This window comes from Pleurodeles waltl, chromosome 3_1 (assembly GCF_031143425.1).
Source record: "Pleurodeles waltl isolate 20211129_DDA chromosome 3_1, aPleWal1.hap1.20221129, whole genome shotgun sequence".
Taxonomy (NCBI): domain Eukaryota; kingdom Metazoa; phylum Chordata; class Amphibia; order Caudata; family Salamandridae; genus Pleurodeles; species Pleurodeles waltl.
Window position 1 is genome coordinate 427,264,695 of NC_090440.1, and position 22,531 is coordinate 427,287,225.

At 41.8% G+C, this 22,531-nt stretch overlaps 1 protein-coding gene across 2 annotated transcripts in view; it reads right to left on the reverse strand.

The window, feature by feature from the left end:
• Positions 1-22,531, reverse strand: part of POLG (DNA polymerase gamma, catalytic subunit) — a 795,283-nt gene that overhangs the window by 453,677 nt on the left and 319,075 nt on the right. The window lies entirely within an intron of this gene.

Here is a 22,531-nt window from a genome sequence, read left to right on the forward strand (position 1 = left end):
TATTTGATCCTCCACCCACCCCTCAGAGTTGTGTGAGCACGGAGGTCGCAATATTCTGGATTTCATGAGTGAGTAGGTTATCCAAACAGTTTTTTGTTGAATTCTCATACTTGTGGCCCTGTTTCTCAAATGTAAACTAAGAACTACGTGTATTAGAAAGTAAAATAAAACTCTGGGCTGGGTGACATGGCACTTGTGGAGGAGGAAAATCAAGAGAGCTGGGTCATCGTCCGAATACCAATAAAATGTAAGGCTTGCTGGTTTGATTATCTCCTGAAAATAGCTTGCAGTGTTTTGCTCCTGGAATGGCCTAGGAAGGATGTTTAATAAAGGAATGTGCACTGCTTATAGATTAATTAAAAGAAATGCACTGATTTCGCTCATTGATAATACAATAATGTACAATATTTTTAAAAAGTAATGTGTCTCAGTAATGTATCTACTGCAGTCCCTGCTCCTATTTTTAAATCCTGGGTCTTCCGAATAAATGACTGTGAACGGGTCTCAATCTAAATGTGTTTCTCACTAAAATGAAAGTGAACATCGTCAAGATTCAAACAAATAAAAGCATATCAACACAAAGCAATACTGAAACGGAGTATCCTGACATGTAGGGCACAAGGATAATGCATTAACGTAACTAAAATATTTCTGCAAGTACTTACTGTGCGAAATGTGTAATTATTAAAAGAGCAACACTTTGGATGAACTGTCGCTTAACTTCCCTTCAAAAAGATGTTTAGTAAAAACTCACGAAGCTTCAGCAGTAACGTTGGTGTTTTTAGAAATAACTTAAGGAAGAAACACTTAGGGCCAGATGTAGCAAAGGTATTTACCCATTCTGTGTCTATGGGAAAAAGTGTTCGTACATATGGCCCTTAGTGGCTTCTTAATAAGTGGACATTCAATTACAAACTCGCTTCTTCTCCCTTGCGTGCCGTCCTGTCACTCTGCCACACATTCTGGGGGATAACGTCATACAAGGCGACCGCGTTCATTCTACAGCTCCAGACATTTGCTCACCTTGCACAACATGCAGTGCTCTTTGTCGGCAGGGCTCTGACATACGGGTTGGTGCTAGCACCTGATGGCCCAAGGTAAGAGACAGCCCTGCCAGGCGATCATGTGCACCCCACCCCAGAAGTCTTCGGAATCCATGGAAAGCTGAGCCCGACGTGTTTATTAGAGACACCACTGTTAGCCAGATCCACATGGCCCAGGGAAGCCGGGCATGATCACAACAACGCAGTTAGGTGTCAGGCCCGGCATGCTTCTCAAATTGTCTGGCATCTCCTAAAGCAGCCCAGCGTGGAGGCTTTGTTTTGCTCAATTAAATACAGTGCCTCGTGACTTCATAAAGTATTCAGGGCTCTAATTATACATATATTTTAATGAGGTGAAGCGGACACCTGTGTTAAAATGCGTTAGTCTAACCCCTGATGCATGGTACTTGGCAGGGCTGTATATGAATACTGGTAGTCGATAACGCAGACACTCACGCAGATAGTATGGGAAAGAGTGTAGTGTGAACCTCGCACGTGCCTGCTGGGATATGTTAAATCCCTGCAACCGATGAATTGCAAATCAGTGCCAATTACCCTACCTTAGCAAAGAGAGGGGTTGCCATGCACTGGGGAAAAAAAACAATTCCCAACTAGGACACACTGGTTTCAGGATATAGCCTACTGCAGGGGCCAATTAGAAGTTTATGCGGAGGAGCGCCCTTAAACATTTCGACCTAAGAATTATTGGGCACCCAAGACAGCACATCTTTTGACACTATCAGTGGTGGGTTGAGAATGACGATGGGGTGAGAATTACGGTGGTAAAGATCTCTGTAATATGAAGTATGCTAGTATGATCCCAACACTAGCTGGGAACATGGTTTTGTAAAGGACTCTTATCACGTGGCAATAGGATCATCATAAGCAATAAAAATAAAAATCTACCCGTTAGACCAACAAAGAATTGGATTGCGTAGGGCATTACACTTAAGAATTCTGAACCAGGTTCAATCCAGGAAGAGGAAACTCACCTCTTCATCTAGTAAAATGAACACTACTAAATTAGCAAATCAAGAGGCTTAGTTGCAGACTGACAGACGCACATAGCCTTTTTCATTGGTCCAAGTCCCAAAAATAGGAAAATAAGCAATAATATCCCTCGTAAGAAAGCAAGGACAAATTCACTAGTACTGGTTAACTGGCTAAAGGCATATTTACAGAAACATTAGTTACTATCAAAGTGTTTTTTTTCTGGAAAGAGAGAACATTCTTTATCCTGCTTAGACAGGCTTTAGACCACAACATGGCACAGAAGGGCTGCTTATGGAGGTCTTAGATAGTTTGCTATTCTAGACGATGGTAGGTCGGCCAACACGGTTTTACTGTATGTATGAAGGTGTTGACAGTCTCCCATCTAATTTTAATAGGAAAACTAAGGGAAAGAGGGATGGGAGGCAATGGTCAGAGCTGGTTGACATCTTTTCTTGTGGTTAAAACTCGGGCATTAGTCCTTGGCCCTCACAGATCTACTGTAAATTTGTTTCTGAGGAGCTGTTGAAGGGCACCTCAATTAACGGCACACTTGTAAATGTTTATGTCTAGCCTACAGCCCTTCTTCTGTGTTTTTTTTTTTTTTTTTATTATTATGGTAAAGATGATGATACACAGCTTATTCATATCTTTACTTTCCACACTGAGTATAATGTAGGAATAACTCAACAGCGTTTCAATTCTGTAGGCTCTCTGTTGCCAGCTGGATTAATGAACCACAACTCAATGCAGGTAAAAATAAGGTGACTGTCACTGTCAACTCCCTCAAATTTGGTCAGAGGCTTGGTGCCACCTTCAACTGGAAACTTTGGTTTTAATTTTGACTGCAGCTCAAAATAAAATCTCAGCTCCATCTGTGTTTTTTAACCCTGTACATTCTGAGGAAAAGTGGCCGTTCTTTAATGTCAGAAAACTATAGTCAGGGCCATTGGAATTATGCGACTGTGCGGCCGCAACATTTTTCGCATAATTGTATCTTTGCAATATTTGCCACATATTTAATCATCTGCTGCATAATATAAAGATTTAAAAAATATATAGTTTATAGCTCAAACAGTTCAAAAGTTAATAAAAATGCAGTGACACACTGCAGCGCAGCAGAGCCCTTTACAAAGGCTGACTGGTCCCCTTGCTGTTGTTTATTGCTATATCTGGGTGTTAAACAGGTACTACGGAGGTAACTAACAGCCAGACAGTGTTAACAAGCGTAAAAAAGACAAAATAAAGAAGTAATATTTTCACAAAATGAGCTGAATTATGCCACATCATTTTCTTCTTGCCCCATAATTTACTTGACCCTGTGGCATAATTTGTCCCACCTCTGCTGCGTAATTCCAGTGGCCCTGACCATGGTGTAAACTGCTATAGCACTGCACCTAGATTATGAGGATTAACTTCACACAGTTCTTCCCTATCATGTGCTTAGGAGCAGATGTGGCTGCAAAACTAGTGCTGGGTCCCAAATGTAGTGATTCTGTTTGATCACATTTTGTAAACTTATATTGGCTTCCAGTGGCAAAGAGAATTTGTGTCAAATTCCCTTATATCTTCTATAAAAGCAAGTCTCAACACGATCCAATATTTTTGGAAAACAAATCTCTAAGTACACGCCATAAAGACGCCTGAGATTATCCACTGCTAATTTAAAGAAGATACCCAGAACTAGGAACGCCAGGGATGGCGGACTTGCATCATCTTTTCGCACAATAAAGTGAGCAATTGCATACATTAGTTTAGGAAAAAAAAAACGTAACAGCTGATGCCAAGTTGCAAGTTGCCAGCTGCCTTTTTGTAAACCAATGTTAAACATAGCTGCTCAGGATACTTCGCCTCCGATGTGTTTAGCCTAACTCTCACACTTGGTGTTGGGACAGAAAAGTCCCTTGCATGGCAGTTAACATATACCCCTGCCCTGCGTGCCCGAGCTATAGTGAAATCTGGATCCTTGGTAACACATTTTTGGTCATTTTAAGTGCGCCATAACTTAGGCCTGTCTCATGGATTGTGGTCTGGTTAGACCGGGAGAGGAGCAACACACACTACCATCTTAGCTGAGAAGAACCACATGCCACCCTGATAGCTGATTAGCACAAGTGGCATACCAGCATACCATTTTTGTGGAGTTTACTTAAGTGATACGGCCAAGCTTTCTGACCTTTATGACCTACTGGCCCACTCAGAGAAAGTTCTGCTGCTGTGTGCTCAGCTTAATCTTTTTGTACATCGGGACAGCTGTGGGAAGATAGCACACGCATGGTTGAGTGCACTGCAACGGTATGTAAATAAGCCAATGTTTTCTACAGTACATGAAGACAGTTTGCACATGTTTGAGTACACGACGCTAGGGTGTGTGTGACGGAATGTGTACTCTGGTAAATGGAGACAGCACGTACATGTTTGAGTGCTATAGTACATGAAGTCAGTGTGTTCTTGTTTATAGGCATCGCACTGGTATTCATGTGTGCCCAGGAGTGGTACAGTACTACAGCGCTACAAGTGTTTGTGTGCAACAATGAGGATGCATCAGTGCCTGTGAGTGGTACTGTGCATGAGGGTTAGTGGGTCCCATTTTGGGAACCAAAGACTTGCTGGAGGAACAATTGGAGGTGCCACCCATTCAGATTTGTGGATTGCTGCCTTCTTCACAGCTGGGTGCGACATACACTGGAGGAAGAAATAGTTAGGCTCTTCAATACCATTCAAAAGGGCTTTTTGATTCTGAAAGAAGTCACTGGCCAAGGGTCCTGGAAATACCTCAGGAAGGAAATGGGGCTGATATGGGAATCACAAATGGCAATACTGGGGGCCATGGCAAACGTGTGATACACATATCACTGAGTCTGACATCCAAGTGTGAACCTCTGGTCACTCCCACAGCCTGTGTTTGGAGCCATCAGATTTGGAGACACTACTTCTGAGACAGACTGGTCTTTGGAGAAAGAGCAAGACAAAGGAATGGGTACTACAAAGTGGGACACCCCCAGAACACGAACTTCAAAGATAAACACTAGAGCACATTTACGTCTGGAAATGGATTATACAAAGGGGAGCACAAATTGTCAAACTGAAGCTGTATAGCAGCATGGAGAAGCTCAGCATGAGTTCTACTAGTTAATGACTTTTAAGACGTGAACTCACTAGGTGGGCCTAGCTTGGATGTCACCACATGTAAATGGTGAATAACCACAAACGTTACAAGGGGGAGTGGGACTCGATAGCTGATCCAGGTAACTCTACATTGCCTGCGCCTTATGAAGTCTGTGTATGTAGTTTGTGGTGTGCTATATTTTACTTTTTGTTTGTAGATTTATACAATTTTTCAAAAAAGCAAGGATTGGACTTGACTTAATTATTTATTGGGATAGCTGGATGCATTGAGTTGCTTGACAAACACCAACCTCCCTGAAAAGCTTTGGACTGCTTGACCCATGCTACCACTGAGAGTAGGGTGCTGAAGAGGTACTTGGTACAGATGCTCACAGCCCATTGGAGGTCGGACCTGGGAACCTCAGAGGTGAAAGGCCTAAACCAGCACGGTTTGGCCCAGTAATGCCTGTGTGCCCCATGCCCATCTGAAAGGGTTCTCACACTTGACAACTCAAAGTGGGAAATTTTAAATTCTAACTCAGTGTCAAAAACACAATACACATACAACTCTTTTCAAGGTCTACTGCCTTCTTCACATTGGAAAGTTGTGGACCTGCGGTGGTAGTTTGCATTGGATGCTTAACTGCTGTGAGGGGGAATCTTTGAAGGTTTGCATACCAATACTTACTTGTTCTTAGCTTAATTAATATGTTCAGGTTTAAGTATGCTTGAGAATGGGTTTTCTTTAACAGAAACTAGTGCTCTTAGCCAGGAACTGACAACACTTGTGTAAGGTGGGAAAAGAACTGGACCGGACACCATACAACGACCCCAGATGCCGTTTCTCCAGGTGAACCTGGATGGAGCACTTGTTAGAAATGGGGTCTTTGGTTGGCAGTCAGGTTACCCCCTGTTCAAGCAAGGACACTCACTCTAGTCAGGGTAAGTCACACACAATCCAAATTATCCTGTGTCCACCGTCTGGTAGCTTTGCACTGAGCAGTCAGGCTTAACTTAGAAGGCAATGTGTAAAGTATTTATGCAATAAATCATACAATACCACAATATAACACCACAAAAATACACCACACAGTGTTTAGAAAAATATATAATATTTACATGGATAAATGCAAGTCAGAACGATTAAAGATGAAATAAGCAAATGTAGGGATATCACTGAAAGTGATATCAAGTGTCTTAGAGTTGAAATATTACTGTAAAAGCAATATAAAGTGTCTTAAGTTCTCCTAGAAACAACAAGTGTTTTTTGCAGGGCAAAGTACCTGGTTTACATTGAAAAATCCTCGCAAGGGACCGCAGGTGGAGGAGTGCGTGTAAAACGGTGAGTGTGCGGCAGTTTTGCCCCTTCGCACACGGACTTGCGTCGTTATTTTCCACGTGGGGAAGACATTGCGTCGATTTCTGGTGCGCGGACTTGGATCCTCTACGGGTCGCGGTGTTTTCAGACGCCCCGGGGACGATGCATGGAATCCAGGTCTTGCAGAGCGAAGTCACAGGGGCTGCGTCGATTGCAGTAAGGGATGCATGGAATTTTCTTCTGCACGGCAGGCGCTGCGTCGATTTCTCTCAGGAAGTCGGGCGCTGTCGTTCTGAGTCAGCTTGCGTTGATCCAGTAGGGCCGTGCGTCGAAGTTCCGATCGCGTCGCTGGGTCAATCTTCTGTCAGGAAGTCGAGGCTGCATCGTTCCGGTAACGGCGTGCAGCAAATTTTTCACAGCGAGCAGGCTGTGCATCGTTCTTGGCAGGCGGTGCATCAAATTTTCCCTGCACGGGGATTTCAGCTGCAGGATAGAAGTCGTTTCGGTCCTGAGACTTCAGGGAACTGAAGGCAACCTCTATCCAGGCCCTTGGAGAGCACTTCTGCAGCACAGCAAGAGAGCAGCAAGACAGCAGGGCAACAGCAAGGCAGCAGTCCTTATCAGAAAGCAGTCAGGTGAGTCCTTTGGGCAGCCAGCCAGTTCTTCTTGGCAGGATGCAGGTTCTGGTTCAGGTTTCTTCTCCAGGAAGTGTCTGAGTTGGTAGGGCAGAGGCCCTGTTTTAATACCCAAATGTGCCTTTGAAGCGGGGGAGACTTCAAAGAGCTGCTTAGAAGTGCACCAGGTCCCCTTTCAGTTCAATCCTGTCTGCCAGGGTCCCAGTAGGGGGTGTGGCAGTCCTTTGTGTGAGAGCAGGCCCTCCACCCTCCCAGCCCAGGAAGACCCATTCAAAATGCAGATGTATGCAAGTGAGGCCGAGTATCCTGTGTTTGGGGTGTGTCTGAGTGAATGCACAAGGAGCTGTCAACTAAACCCAGCCAGATGTGGATTGTAAGGCACAGAAAGATTTAAGTGCAAAGAGATGCTCACTTTCTAAAAGTGGCATTTCTAAAATAGTAATATTAAATCCAACTTCACAAGTCAGCAAGATTTTGTATTTTCTGGCCATACTGAATATGACCTTCCTACTCCTTTCAGATCAGCAGCTACCACTCAACAATGTATGAGGGCAGCCCCAATGTTAGCCTATGAAGGGAGCAGGCCTCACAGTAGTGTAAAAACGAATTTAGGGGTTTTATACTACCAGGACATGTAAACTACACAGGTACATGTTCTGCCTCTTACCTACACAGCACCCTGTCCTAGGGGTTACCTAGTGCACACCTTAGGGGTGACGTATATGTAGAAAAAGGGGAGTTTTAGGCTTGGCAAGTACTTTTAAATGCCGAGTTGAATTGGCAGTGAAACTGTACACACAGGCCTTGCAATTGCAGGCCTGATACAAGGTTAAGGGGCTACTTAAGTGGGTTGCACAATTAGTGCTGCAGGCCCACTAGTAGCTTTTAATCTACAGGCCCTGGGCACATATAGTGCACTCTACTAGGGACTTATAAGTAAATTAAATAGCCCAATTGGGTGTGATCCAATGTTACCATGTTTAAAGGAGAGAGCATATGCACTTTAGCACTGGTTAGCATTGGTAAAGTGCACATAGTCCTAAAGCCAGCAAAAATGATGTCAGAAAAAGAGGAGGAGTAAGGCAAAAAGCCTGGGGATGCTGTAGAAAGGCCATTTCCAACAGCACTGTACAGTATTCAACCTGCTGATCAAATCAAACAGCATTCACGCAGCTAAAACGTGAAATGTGAAGTCTGTGCATGTTTAATTCTCTTTCTTATTCTGCTGCTCCTAAAAGTTGAAAACTTGTCCTCTGGGTAGAAGACAATGGGTCATTCTTGGTCAGCGAGGTAGATGTGAGAGGAGTCCCGCATTGGAAAAGTTTGACTGTAATCCATGGTATGATAGACAGAAGTGCCAGGACCTGAACACAGACCCGATATGGGTGAGTGTGTGGGTGTGTCAGTGTTTCTACAGCTGAATAACTGGATCTGTCACTAGAATAGTGATCTATTAATGGGCTGCGTGAGTATGAGTGGGAGTGTAAGTAACTGTATGAGTCTGTGAATACCTCAGTTAGTAGTGTATGGGTGAGTGAGTGGTTGTGTCAGAGGCTGTTTGACTGAATGAATGTCTGTATATCACTACTTTTAAGCATCTCTGAATAGGTATGTGAGTAGATGTGGGTGGGTATACAAGAGCTTGTATCAGCAAATGAGTGGGTGTATGACTGTGGATGATGTCATCAGTGACGTCATATGAGCTGTCATGAGTGATGTCACTGACCATGTCATGAGTGATGTAAAATGTGAGATCATAAGCAGTGCATTACGGGAGCGCAAGTTATAGTTAGCTCAGGTAACTATAACTGCTGAATTTCTACGGTTTGTACAAGTAAATTCAGAACATAACTATAACATCCATGTAACCTTTGTTTTTTCACTGAATTTCTAAGGGTTTTCAATTCTAATTCCTAACTATAACATCCCGGTAACCTTGTTTTTTTTCAGTGAATTTTTACGTTTTTTTAATTCTAATTTCCTATTTCTAACGTCACTGTGACCTTTGTTTTTTTCAGTGAATTTCTATGTTTTTTTAACATATAGTAATTTTAATTACTGCATGTTAATCCAACCACTGCTGCGCACGGCCATGAGGACAGCCTTCAGCCATGCACGGCGAAGGATAGCCACAGGCCAGGCCCTGAGGTCAACCCCCTATAGGCACCCCACTGTGCACATCCTTCAACCATGTGCAGGGGAGGTTGCACGCAAGACCTGGCCGGCAGCCACACCTTGTGGCCAACAACCTCCAACGATCTACACTGTGCACAGCCCCTTTCGCCGTGTGTGCTGGGAGTTAGCCGCAGCTTTTCTGGGTGTGAGAATAGGTGTGAGAGGGTGTGTCTGGCGGTGAGAGTGGCTGTCAGATTGACTGTATGGGTGTGAGAGTGCGTACATCAATGTTTTATTGGGTGCATCAGTCTGTGCACGGGTCTGAGAGTGGCTGCATGAGGGTGTCAGTGGGTCTCTGAGTGGGTGTGTGAGTGTGAGCGGGTCTGTGAGTGGGTGCATAAGTGTGTAAGTGGGTGTGTGATGGGAAGAAATTGATTGAAGGAAACAAAGAGAGAGCGTTTTTTAAGGCTTTAATATCTCATATACTTAGAATTAGATTTTTTGTAGGATTTAACAACATTTTTATTTATTATATTTAAAAAAGTATAATTGTTTTTATTTAAAAAAAAGGTCTGTGACGTTCACACTGAGCTATGGGGGGTTTCTTTCTTCTTTTTAAGCACTTGTGAGCTTTGTATGAAAAAAAATAATAATAAAAAAAAGGGGGGAGCCCTCAATGGTTCTCCCGCGGGCCCTCCTTATTCATTTTTTGTTTTAATTACATTTTTAATATTTTTATTATAAAGACCTTTATGGGTTATGTGGGACTGCGAGGGAGCTCTCAAGGGCTCCCCCGCAGTCCCATCTATTTTATTTTTAAAAATACAATGCCCTTACGGGCTATCTCTCACTGCGGGCTGTGCCAATGCTTCAGTAAGCAAGCACCTTTTCTGCACGCTGCCTACTTCCAAGCTGTTTAAAGATGTAGGTCTATGCTCCACCTTCTTTTCTATCACTATGCATGAAGAAAAACAGTTTCTTGTTGCACTCAAATTCGTCGGAGACTTCCTTTTGGCTTTACAGTCTCTCCCTCCATCCTTCCCCAAGAAAGATTTGTCCAGAAGTTTGACAGTAGTACAATATGTAGATTATTTTTTACGTGCTTCTGACACTCAGGACTAAAGCCAGGTTGACTCGCTGTATTTGTTCACTGAATTGATTATATTTGACTCTAGCTTTCCAATTTTGTTTGGGATTGTTATAGTTTTGCATTTTGACTTACTGTTTTGGTACTGCATAAATACTTTAGAATTCGCTCGAAGTTTGGGCTACCTGTGCCATACCTAGCAGGGGATGAGCTCAGGTTAATATAGTGACTTTGATGATCACAAGATCACCGGGGAGGCGGAGTACATGAACAGGATGCATGACCTGTTTAAAACAGATTCAGACCCCTTAGACCTTTATCAATATAGAGGTGATGATGGGACCTACCCAAGGCCATGAGCTGAAAGGACTATCTCCGCAAGTGGACTTCACACTTGACCTGAGTTAGTAATGGACTCCCCCGCTGGGCCCCCACTCCATAGGTGATGTATTCTTTATACAATAGTCAAGAGAGCAGCAGAGGCGTTGGACCTTAACTTTCCACATTAAAGACAAAAACCAATGTCCTCACTAAGGTTATCCTACCAACAACTCCTACAGCTGAACCATTACTGATCTTTAATGAGTCCCACTTAGAACCAGTCCTGGCAGCTTGGGACAAACCCACATTGGTTTCTGTGGTCAACAGGCTGGTAGGTGATCCATCATTTCATTCTAACCATCCTTCACCTGAATGCTTAGTAATCCAGGCATCCTGTTCTTCCGTACAGTCAGCAGGTACATGCCTGTCCGTCCCTCGAACCAATTTATAGAGCTCCTGTTTGGCTTTAGAATGGCACCTTGAGTTAAAATTAACAAAAGCAATCTCAGTCTATTTTGAAAGTTACATGACTAATCTTATATAATCTACTCCTCAGATCAGTAATTATATAAAAATTATACATCATCAAACTCAAAAACTCTACCCCCCCCATCAGTTTCGAACCCGCCGTCCACACATTGTTTGCAAATTCCCAGAGCCCATTTAATTGAGCTCCAGTTCTCAACATCCAGCCATTCACTCATCTCAGTTGTCCCAGACTGTTGTGCCAGCGACTACATAGAATACATGTCAGTATAGGTCGAGTTCTCGTTTAGCATTGCCAAATCAATAGTTCGTAGCTCTGACCTAGAGAGTAGGCTCCATTTATTACAATAAAAAAGTGAACTAATTTAACGAGCATAGTCGTGGTGAACAGATCGCGAAGGGCACTGCGTCAGCTAGGAGAACAAATATTCCTATACTATGTCAAAGTCCACCTTCCTATCATTCATATTATTATCAAGTTTTTCCCATTGCCAGAGGAGACCATAGACGAGCATACGTTCGCGCTGTTCCCAGCCACTTCCATATTAGCATTTTATGTTCTCTAGTCTGGTATGTCAACGCCGGAGTGCCCACCTCCAGAAGAATTACCGAAAGCTCGAATGGAATTCGGTATCCTAAAAGTGTTTTTAGTGTCTTTACCATTTCTGTCTAAAAAGGTTGTATCTGTCGGCAGACCCACAAAATGTATCTGAAATACCTCTCTTGCTTCACCAGCATTGTGGACTAACCAGTGGGTAAAATCAATGTAATTTAGTTGGGTGCATCTATATAAGTCTATTAATAGCTTATAATGTGCTTCTTTCCCCATTATGCTAGAAATCTTTTTATGAAGATTTCGCCATATAATAAGCCACTGGGATTCCGTTAGCTCAGTATCAGTCAAACCAAGAAATTACCCTTAACATTCAGCAGCACACGCATAGGGATTGCATTTTCACGGGAGAATACAGCATGCAAACGTCCAGAGAAGCTCAATGCTTGGTTAAATCAACCTAGCACCACTCCCCATTTACGTGTTATGGTGGAAATATCTGGCAGGGCCAACTGTTGTGCAGAACGAAAGCTAAGGCAGTCATGCACTCGACCCTCAGGGAGTTGGTAGAAAGGTGAGTAGGGGAAATCAATAACTTTTCTAAGCCACTCAAACACTGACTGAGTGATATAGAGGTGGTTTGAGAGACACTAAATGTCATTATTATTCCAATTGTAATCTCATTTTAGAGAGATGGAGGTCAATTCACAAGGGCACGTAAGAATACCTGAAAGAATACTACAGAAGTATTCAGTTACATACTCTTACATACATTTGTAATTCTGCCCCATAAATTTAGTGTGCACCTTGACATATTTCAAGATATATCACACACTTACTCCCACAGGCAAAGAGAAAAGTTGCCAGAATTCCAAAATCTCATGCATTTGACAGCAGAACCATTGTTCAGTTTAGAATGCTCTTACAGGGTCAGCTAGTACTCAATTTAAAAAGACCATACAGGTTCACACAGCACAGGTTTCAGACAACAGTAATGGTTTGTAAAAACAATTTCCTAAAACAATTATAAGTCATCAAAAGACTATAGCAGCCATGATGTAACAGCCATGGAAACACACAAGTGCCCTCTGGCAAAAAAGTTAAGTATCTTCCTGAGAAAAGAAGAGAAGGAAAGAATGCTTATTTAATCTGAATCACCTATAAGGACCCTGGTCCGTTTTCATTCCATGTTTTTTTCTCGCTGACTGTGCCACAACAGACAAACCATTCTTGGTCCGGCCACAATATGAACAATCAAGTCTTAACTGCTAGGCCGTGTCCCCTTTACAAGTCAACATTAATCGCCCCCACAGATATTTTAGCACTGCTGGGCCTCATTAGTAAGGTGCAACTACAGTCCTGTGGTGCAGTGAGCACTGAACTCACAAATGGGCATACATGTCGAACATAAGGTGGCTCACAGGAAAAAAAAAACACAAGAAGGATGTAATGCCTAAATTAACTTCATCCACTGGTACTCCTAACTCTGGGTCACATTCTGGTCCATTGATTAATAGGCAAATACAGACAGGCAGCAACCATACATTTATGGAGTTTTATGTCCCTTCCCCTTCTGGTTATTTCCCTTCTTGAGTTACACATGTCAATCAATTAATCAAGTGTGAATAAGAGTGATTAATAGAATGTACTTTTAGTCTATAATAATATGTTCTGAAATGTAATAGTCAAGTATTGCTTGAATATATTTAACATTTTTAATGGTTTACATGATTTTTTATTGATTTCTGAAAAGTTTCTAGGTTGATATGTGTTCTTTTATGTGATTAAAAGAACAGTCTTGCTTAATAAAACTAAGTGAAAATGGTATTACACGACTCTCTGTTAATTGCAAGTGAAAAAAAAAAAGGTTATAAAAGCCAACCACAAAGAGTGAGGGGTTACAGAGGAGACCTTTGCAACTGGTGAAGAGGGTACAGGCCAATCTTATCCCTGATTCTCACTGAAGGCTACTGGGGAGGCACACCGACTTTGCCTCTTCCCTTACTGATCTTAGCAGTGCAGCTAGCTTTGCACCACAAGTGTAAAAGGTCATATTATTATATCGAACACAAGCCCTCTTGTTCAAACAGTCATGTGGGTGTGAACCATCTGTGAAACTCAAATCAGATGTTTATTTTCTTCTGTGCTAGAATTAGAAGAGCACTTAGAAGTAAAAGAATGGGGTTAGAAATGCTCTAAATGTAGAATAGCAGTCATGTCAGAGTATATCCTCTATTTCATGCCTTTGGTAAACTTTGCTGCTGCAACTTTACTTGTCTTCACTGTAGTTACAAATCATATTGAATGCATTAGATTAGGCTTTTGATTAAAAACAAATCTTTAAAATGTATTCCTCGCGTTCCAGTATGTTCTAGAGTTTGCTATTCTTTAATAAACGTGGTTTTAGAGTTCCAATAACTATCCCTGGATAACTGGATTAATCATTAGCTTAAACAAATCTCACATATTGCTTTGAGGGACAAACACATATTGCTCTAACTGGATTAATCATTAGCTTAAACAAATCTCACATATTGCTTTGAGGGTTGTGGGATAGCTGCAGTCAAACAGTTTTTTCTGTTTCAGGCTGGCACACTGACTGAGTCCTTAGTGCCAAGGTGGGTCTAGAAAAAGAAACTCTATATTTCTAGAAAATGTATCAATATGCAAATCAGTCTTGGCCTGTCCGAATACGAACAGTCCATCCCAAACTGCTAGGCCATTTCACCAGCAATCCCAGTCAGGTTTTCGCCATGTTGGGCCTTATCAGTTGAGGTGTAGCTTGAGCTCTAAGGCACAGCTAACACAGACACCATGCTTTATTCAGAGAAACAAAGTGAAGGATTACATGTATGAGTTAAAATGAGCCACTGATAACCATCAGTGCTCAATTCTAGTTCATTATGTCACTCACTGTGCCACCACATACAGAAAGTGACATCATAACATCAGTAATAGGTGTTCCGAGTTCAAAAGCTTTGATTTTGTCTTTAACTATAGGTTGGAAGTAAACCAATTTTGTCTTCAAATTCTTACCCATCACTTTTGGTAAATTAGCCACTCTTTCTCACTAACTTTTAGAGACAATACCCGTCTGAAAATTCAGTTTTCCTTTAGTTCACTTACAATTTTTTTCTCATGGCAAGTTGTACATCTCATGCACATTAAGATACATTTCCACACTAAGTGACAACACTGGTTGATAGATGGATTGGCTAACTGGAAAATAAAAGGCATTTTCCGGATGTCGGAGGTCTCTGATATCTGGAAACATAGGGCAATCATGTGCCCACAACCAACTGTCACTAAGGAAATCCTTAGATTACTTATGACACCAGTGTGTGGTTGATACTCTTTATTTTTGTCATAATATATCACTTATACCATCACACAGATGAATGATAAACCCACAATGAGGCTGAAATTATGTTTCTTGCATATTACTAGGTAGCACACAGTGTCCATTTGACTGACGATACATCCAGTGAAGGGGGCTATCCATCAGAAAAAGAAAAAAAAACTCCCTCTTTGTTTTTTTTTCTGTGAGGATCTATGAATGAAGCAGCAGGTGCAGCTGGTCCCCGACTACTCTGGTCCAGGTTCCATTGAACCACCTGAAACAATAATAGCTACCTACCTGACCATGTGGTTACTCCCCTTTATGAACTCCTTCTATAGGGGAAGTTTACAGCCCACCTTTCCTTGTTTCATGCTAGCTGAATCTTCTACCATAATGCCCTGACACAATGTGGTTATTTGTCTCCCAAGGCTCCAAACTGTTTTTTCAGTTTGTACATACAGTCATTAAGTATCTTTATAGAAAAGTCTGGCATGTACATCCACCAATACACAGATGACACATAACTATACATGAAAAGTGTGTCTTTCTCCGATATCCTCAGTCAGAAAATGACTGTAAACTTCTTGACCCTAGATTCTGAAAATACTGAACTTTTATTTACAGGAAAAGTTTAAGTTCAAAAACACACTAACTGGACTGAAAAATAAAAAAACTGGAATTTTTCACCTAAACTATCCCAATAACTTAACTCTTAGTTTTTGGAAGGACTGAACTCTCACCAAGAAAACACATAGATCACATGATAAAATCACCAAGAACAGTGTTGTTTACTTTGAAACAATACTGCTCTAAGTTATTCTTCATAACATAAGGAACAACGTATCCATTTCTGTTCAATTATCCACGTATAGGTAGCCATCTATGTTCCAGTTCATGTCCACCATATGTAGTGGGCCTCTAAGTTTCTAGCTGTGTGTTCCCTCAAAAAAATATTGTTGAGGGAATACGTGGCTGGATAAGAATACGAAGAATTACAAGCCCTGAGGAAGTCTTTGTGCGGGACAAAATGATTTGACTGGGGAGATGTTCTAGTTTTAAAGAAACTTTGGATTTACAATAAAGAAGATTTAACATGAATTCTGGAGTGTTGGTGGATCCCTTATGACTTTGATGTTGACATGTTGGATGGAACTCTTCACTTAAAGGATTTACATAGGAAAGTGACAAATACTGATGGAATTATATGGACTACGATTTAAGACTACATACTGATAGAGATAGTAGTTGATGTGTTTGACCTAACTGAAAATATAGTAAATGTAGTGGTCAGAATACAATATATTGAGTGCCTCCTCTAAAATGATTTCGTACTTTTTAATACTCCTTTGAAAGTCCATAAGTGAGATTCTGAACAAAACGGTTTGTGAAGGACATTTTCTACAAGCCATGATGCCAAAAAGTGCCTTTATGGAGGAAAAGGGCAACCCAATCTTGGCCAGCTTGAGCAGATAAGGTTTTACAGCTTTTTCTTGCATTCGATTTAATATTTTCTGAATTGCTCAACTGCAGATCATTTTCCATTTCTAGAGAGTGTGAAGCCCTGGCGGACTGACATTTGGCTTCCATAATTTTTTTTAGAAGGCTTAATTGATCATATTAATTGAGTTCATGATTTATTCGGCTAAGTTCAATGATGATCGTCAGAGATGCGGAATCAGACAGTAAACCTGTGAAGAAGATCCAGTGTTCACAACAACCTCCTGTGTCGATGTTGTGAGCACTGAAGATCTGTGAGCCATCACTAATTTGCCCATTAAGGGGTGAAAAGGATTATTCTAGTTCTCAAATAAGCCAATTTACTTATGATTGGTGGTATGAAGCGAATTTTTTCTGATCAGTGTATCAAATGGGTATCTTACTATGATCCTGACTGGTAGACCCTTGATGCAAGGTCAGGGCATTTCTTGTTTTTGACATTTGCTGAGAGGTTGATAACTGAGTAAAATAGTGAATTCGTCTTTGCATTTATCTCTCCTGGAAGATGAATTGCGATAATTTGAAGAGCCTAGTTGTGGGCGGCTTCCAAACTGTCTGGCCTTCAATCCGGTGCCCCCCTGTTTGTTCTAGAGAGTACATTGTTTTATTACGTAACATCTGTACCAGAGATGAGATTGCCTTAAAAGCTAGGAGAAATTACTTGAGAGAAAGACTGACCTCTGAGTTAAAAAAGGCTGGTGTGGCATGACATTTCTTTCTAGGACTATGTACCTTGAATCTGGATCTACACCACATCCAGACAGAAAATTATTCATCACAACTATTTGGCTAGTAAAATATTGATGGTCAGGCACAACCTTCAAATGACAGTCTGGCTTTCGCGTCTATGGGGAATGACTAGAATGCTGCATAAGTGAGCTTTACCTCACCTGCTTGAGAACTGGTACCGCTAGTCTTTGAGACACTGTTGGAGAGGTGCAGATAGATGTTGGGAACCAGAACAATATCAGAAAACCTAAAACTTAAAACATGGGAGACTTGCCTGGCAGTTGGATGCTTTAGCTTGTCAAGGCTGACACATTTCAGGCAGACAGATGACATCCTCTTCTATGAAGGAAATGCTCTTGGAATTTCGGTACCATATAACCCTCCCAGATGGTGGACGGACTAAAGAGGAGTCAGGATTGATTTGGCATGAGTGACACTTGTAACCGTAAGCGTCGGGCGTGTCTGCCATCAGCATGAACTAAAGATGGGCCTGCTATGAGTTGGCTGAGTATGAATAGACAAGGATCCTAGTCCTCCTCAAAAGAGTTGCCACTATCATGCATTTTGAAAAGGTTTTCATTGTAGACTTTGGGACCATTTACTGAGATTGGAATGAGCTAGGGCCCAGTGGAAAATAGGAGAATAGGCATACTGACGGTCCACAACACAAATTTTGTCTGAGCCGAGGAGAACCATGGGGGAAAGCTACCACTCTAAACTGCTCTTTCATTACCTACAGTTTGACTGACATGCAGATTGTGAATAGATCTGAATTGGCACTAGATTTCCATTTTTAGAACCAAGAAGTAATACGAATAAATCACCTTTCCTTTTTGGAAATTAGGAAATTTCCCCATGGCTACATTTTGAAACAATTCCTACTGCAGTTCCTCTAGGTAGAAGTGATTAAACTTTTCTGAGGTTACTATTAGTGGAGGGGTTTTGAACGTAGCCATGTTGCACATTATTCACACCCACGTGAGCTTGTGACACCATGGTAGATGTTTTATGACACTTCCCTCTACTTGAGTGACAGACAGAGAGGGGCGTCCCTGCATCTGCAAAGAAAAAATGCCCCCCCTTTTTCTCTTGACTGGCACACAGGATGGTATAATAGCCTCTGCTAGAGCTGCAGTTAAAGCCTCTAACAATTTTGACACCTCAGTTGAGAAAACAGATGGTCATGAGGCCTGAAAAGGTGCTTCCTATTCTATCGGTTCTTCCTATTCTTTCTCCCTCTCCAGCCAACAGCTCTCAAAGTCTCTATTTCCAACTTTATCCTAGGCATTTCCTCAACTGAATGGGGTCTGAATAGAGTGTTACCTGAAAAGAAAGTATGAGAATGGGGTGTTGCACTCTGGGTTTTTAGCTGGCAAGATGCAGCCAAAATAAATTAATCATCACCAACTTAAAGCAACATCTGAGTACTGCAGAGAAAGTGTGTTTCTGCTAATAAGCTTACCTGAGCAGAGACCATCACTTCATGGAAGATAATCTGAGTTAAGTCCTATCAAAGTTCAAAGCTTATTGATAAAAAATATAATTTCATCAATAAAATGTGGCAAGCAATTTCAAAACTACATCATAAAAAGGCACAGCTAATCTTCATAAATAGGTAAAACATGAAAATTCCAACAGGTTCACAGAAAATACATTAAAAGGGATTAAATGTACTAAAAACCTACATGGACGGTCTCCGCAAGGATCTTTTCTCTAAGATTGAGCTAACAATTTGTGTCTAATAGACCATGCCTCATGAAGGAATTTGGAAACAGCCACCAAAACCAAGGTTGAAGATTTGCTTATACAGATCATGAGGACCTGTATTTTATTTCTCAGGCCCAGGCCCAGGCATAGGGGAACAATCCACCTGCTTCTGGACTGAGCAAATTTTGGGCAGAAAAACATCATAAATTCCTCTGTTTCATCCATAAGAATACAAGAAAAACACTGCGAATGCCCGGGCTTAACAAAATCCCTTGTTGATTTGTAAGCAGCAATTGTAAGGGTCCCATATCTAAACTGCGAAAACAATGAATGGGCACTCACTGGACAAATAGAATTTAAAAACTGCTCTGCCTTAATCAGATTAATGCAATAGAAAGTGTCTTGTAAAGCTGCCTATGTGGTTGGACAATTCATTTTGGGAAGCCACTCTCTACCCAAACCTTTTAACCACTGCGCCAGCATTGGCCGGGATGGAATAAGGCTCTTCCCAAAAACTGGCAAGGGTTAGCCCAGTCCATGATTTTGTTTTATATAGGCCAACCACTTACTCCTATTGGAGGGTTACAATTTCATTAAGTCCCTCTCTATAGTTATGTAATTCACTGGTAGCCCAAATACGTACCCAATTAAGAAGTGGCCTCAAAGCGACCAACTCAGTGACAGGGTTAATATCAAGGTCCAGTGTTAGGCACCAGGGGTGTTCCCCTCCCTAACCCAGTTAGGGCTCTAATAATGTTGTTTTCGTTGGCACCCAAGGTACCCCAATTTCAATGGCCCCATAATTCAGTACCCTTTACTTGCATCTTGTAGATTTCCATTGCTGGATTGGGAACCAAGAAGCCTTCTTTGCAAACCTGACAAGTGCCCCTGCCCTCTAGTTTACCAAATGTGAGCTTTTAGGAATCTGTGGGGCTCAGGAACTGGAATCAGCCAGGCGGATCCAAATTCCCTGACCCTTTCCAATACTTCTCTACCTACATTTACTGTGCCCTTCACCCTTTTCTTCATAAAATAGGTCATCTGTTTAGTTTTAGAGGCATTGATTTCGAGACCATATTCAAAACAGACTAAAATTATCCACAGTATTTTGAGACCCACCTTAGTTTTAGCCAATAAAAAGTTGTTATCAGGCAAAAAAAAGAGAGCCGAACTTTCTAACCTGCAAGGATAGGGGAGTCGTTATCAGTTAGTTAAACACATGACAATTTTTAATGTAGAGAAAGAAAACGTAGATGCCAGGACACAGTCCTGGCTCACGCCCTTGTCAATGGAAATTGCCTAAGTTAGATCTCTTTTTGCACCACATTGAACACCAGAAAAGTTCCCCTCATGAAGGCGCATAATGATTTGTCAAGTTACAGGGGATCCCCATATAGGGATTCCCATAGTTTCTTCCTTGGTATTAGGTCAACGGCAGCACAGAAGTCAGTAAATGTCACAAAGGGTTCTCCCCCTCCAGTGTCTACAGTCTTCCACTTAATCAGAAGGAAGTGGAAGACCTGGCCAATTGAAGTAGACTTTGGTCTGAAACCTACCTGCAAACTGGACAGGATATGGTTTCTGTTAATCCGGCCCAAAAGCTGTTCCAGAACTCGTGTACAAAAAACCTTTGGAAATTATCCCAAAGGCTAATTGTACAGTTATATGAGGGGGTGCTAGGGCTCCCCTTCTTAAAAACAATCTCTGACCCTTTCCATATAGACGGCACTGCTACCTCCGCTGCAATTGCATTTGTAACAGTGTTAATATAAGGAAGCCAAGTGCTGTAATCAAATTTAAAAAGGTCAGCTGGGATCATGTCTAATCCAGGGGCCTTCCCTTGTTTCAATGAAGCTATTGCAAGAGCAGTCTATCCTAGGGAGAAGACTATAGGAGTAGAGGGCAAAATATATATAGGGCCATCCTGAGAACAGGCAGAGACCATCTATTTCATGAGCACCAGAGTAGAGGGTCCCAAAATAAGCAAACTACACACTGTGCAATATAGACGATTCGGCTGGCTTCCCATAATTCCCACAACTTACCCTTACTAGTCACCAAGAGTTACGTCCTCTATGTCATATGTTCTGTGTAAGGCAATTGCGCTAGAATCCTTAATTGAAGTAGCAGATGCACCACACACTTTGTGCCCTACTGTGGTTAGGCATTTGCTCTCTTGTCCCAAGTTACTGTAAACAAAGGAGCAGTGGCATGGGGTTTCATTGCTGCAGAAATTATATCTGAATCTTGGGGTAAGTGGGGGTAGTATCAGCTCTGAAAAATAGAGGGTACTTTTTCAGATGGCTTGTACCTCTATAAAAGACTCCCTGGGGCTGTTTTCTTGGATGCAAGTGCCAATTAAATATCTATAGCAGGTTCCAGAAGACCTAGCATGAAAGGCAGAATGTATGTGACAAGGTGTAGATTTCGGACTCAAAGTCTCAAACACACTTGGGATCTTCATCAATACTGTAGGCACAGCTATATTTAGTATAGCTGGCCTCTGACTTCATAAACAGTGTTTATGTAATTAACTAGAGATACTCTAGCCTGAGAAGAGTCTGTCAAAGTTGGTGACTATCTTCTAATGAAAGATAATAATGAGGAAAAAGATGAAAGTGGCATCCTAGGGGTACGAGAATCCTGACAGGAGTGTCATCTGTGTCGATTGTGCCTTCTGTGAGTATGATGAAACCTAGGTGCCTGTGACCTTCTGTTAGAGTGTCTTCTTCATGATGAATGATGTAGTCCCTGCAAATGAGGAGAGCCCAGATCTTGGCTGAAAAGCACCCACTGGACCCCTAGATGCTGAAGGAAGATTAACTAATAGGCAACTCGGAGGAGCTGCTGCAGGAGGATCAGGTCTTGGAGTCAGTGGTGGGACTACTATCTGCAGAGGTGTATGACCTGCTGGAGAGGATGGTGAGTGCCTCAAAGGACAGTGTTCATGTGAAGGAAATTAATCAGATGTCAAGTGAGACATCTCTAATTAAAGAGTAAGCCCTTAGGTACTCAGAGTTCGAGGATGGGGTAGCATTTTAGATGTGAGGCTCCTTATACATGAAGGTGACAAGTTGAGAAGCTGACAAGTTCGGATTTGTGTGTTTCAACGTAAGCTGCCTCAAGAACATATCTTTCAGAACCCTTGATATTGAAAGTCTTATCTCCTCAACATTGAGTGCCGCAAGAGCAAACCAACATTCAATGGTGAACAAGTGGCAACTCTACATTTCCTCGATGGTGATGATCTAGACATTCACCAGCAACAATGATGTTCACTTTGATCGCCTTCTGGGTGGATCTCCCTCTGGCGGAACTCACAGGGAGGAGGCTGAAGCCAAGGTACAAGGATTCCCTTTTTCATGCTCACTACGTCTTCCAGATAGTGATTTCTTGTGTCACTGATGTTCCTCTTTGCTGTGAAGCCTAGTCATCTCTCTAAACCTCAGACTTCTTCATGATATCTTCTCATAGAAAGCACTCTCACTTGGAAAATGAGCACCAGGAACCAAAGTATAGACAGATGGCTTTTTTCTGCTGGATGATGGACACTTGTCACAAATTGAAGGCATTTTTAAGAGAAAATGAAAACGTTCTTTTCT